Below are 1,670 nucleotides of genomic sequence, written 5' to 3' on the forward strand. Positions count from 1 at the left end.
AAGAAAGAAAGAAAGAAAGAAAGAAAGAAAGAAAGAAAGAAAGAAAGTCAATACAATAGGAAGGCAACCTAGGACTTTCAGTCTTCTGTTCTTACTGCTTAAATAGTCTCACTATCTTTAAAGTTCTTTTCCATTCAGGTAAGACAAAGCCCTAAGGGATTCATTCCCCCTTGTGCAAGTTGCTTAGCTGAGCCATACATTTCTATTGGCCCTATTGATTAGGCATCTGCTTCCTCTCTGTGGATGGTTTGCTCTTGTGGAACCGTGTTTAGCAGCTGTTACAGTTCAGATGAGTGTTGACAGGATGAAAATTAAATTAACACCCAATAACATTTTAACACCTGGTCCAACAACTGCAATATCATTGAATTTCACCTTTTCGAAATTGCTTCGGGAGTTAATTCATCCTTACTTTGACTTTGACCTAAGGAGACACTCCTATAATTTTGCTACAAAAGACTCTCCCTTGACTGTTCATTTATAATTTCCATAAACCTTCCCTCTGATTCACGTTCAATGACTGCATGGGCAGTCTCTAGAAAATACTCAGTAGAAATATTCCATTGGAAGATGTGCTACTCTCGAGATTATAACTAAAGAGTGAGCATGAACAGAAAATGTTAACCAAAGGAGAAGTAACGTTTCACTGCAGCATAAGCCAGGCTGATGGGCAAATAACTATCTACTCTGGGAGAATAAAGTTGGGAAGAATACAGGTTTCACACACACCTGTGACTTCCTAAGTCTTGACTGGCTTGTGGATAATGTTAGGGAGATATAGCATGGTCCTTAAGCTGGTGGACTCTGGAGTCAGATGGCCTCATTTAAAAATTCAATTCTGCTGTTCCTAAACATGTGCATTGTTTGATACTTGAATCCCTAAGTTTAGTTTCCCCAAAAAAGCCAATAATAGTACCTACTTCACAGGGTTGTTTGACAATTATACAATCCATGTAAAACTCTTAAAGTAATAGTATCCTACAGGGTCTGATACATACTAAGTCCTAAGTAAGTCTTATGTACATCATGTCATAAACAACCTAAACTGAAAAGGAGTTTTGAGATCATTTAATCCTATCTTCTCATTTTACTGTTAAGTAAACACAAAGAAGTTTGGTAACTTACTCAAGGATGTATGTCCACAAAGTCAGTGCTGAGAAACAAATCCAGGTTTCCTCATCAGAACTCATTTTCTTTTTAGACAACTGCCAACTCCCTAATAGGCTACTTACTTAGAAAAGATTCTGTGACCACACTCAGTAACTCATTCACTTAAACTTCTATCTGTATCGCTTCTCGGCCTTTTGGCTAAGATCAAGTGTAGTAACTTCTTCTATCTGTATTTCTCTTCTCTCTGGGAGAAAGAAATGGTGCTATTTGCTACTTGCCAGGGCTATTAAGACCCACAGATAATAAAACTGTCATCTTATCTTTGCTGTTTAGAATTCCTATTAGATGCTAGATGTTCTGCCTAAGGTAATATAACACAGTACCTAACATACACGAAGGCAAGGAAAAGCTGTTCCTGCATAACCACATAATAAATACAGTCTAATAAACAATTGTTAGAAAATGATAATCCATTTAGTGCATTTCCCAAGATCTTCACTTCTTGTTTCTGTTGCCTTCAATTTTATTGCTATTTATTTTTGTAGGGAAGAGGGACTAGC

At 37.1% G+C, this 1,670-nt stretch overlaps 1 pseudogene; it reads left to right on the plus strand.

Annotated features, from left to right (window-relative positions):
• The first annotated feature begins 1,288 nt into the window (after positions 1–1,288).
• On the plus strand, positions 1,289–1,423 carry LOC123325968 (annotated as a pseudogene).
• Positions 1,424–1,670: the final 247 nt, after the last annotated feature.

Source organism: Neomonachus schauinslandi, chromosome 9, assembly GCF_002201575.2.
Source record: "Neomonachus schauinslandi chromosome 9, ASM220157v2, whole genome shotgun sequence".
Lineage (NCBI taxonomy): Eukaryota > Metazoa > Chordata > Mammalia > Carnivora > Phocidae > Neomonachus > Neomonachus schauinslandi.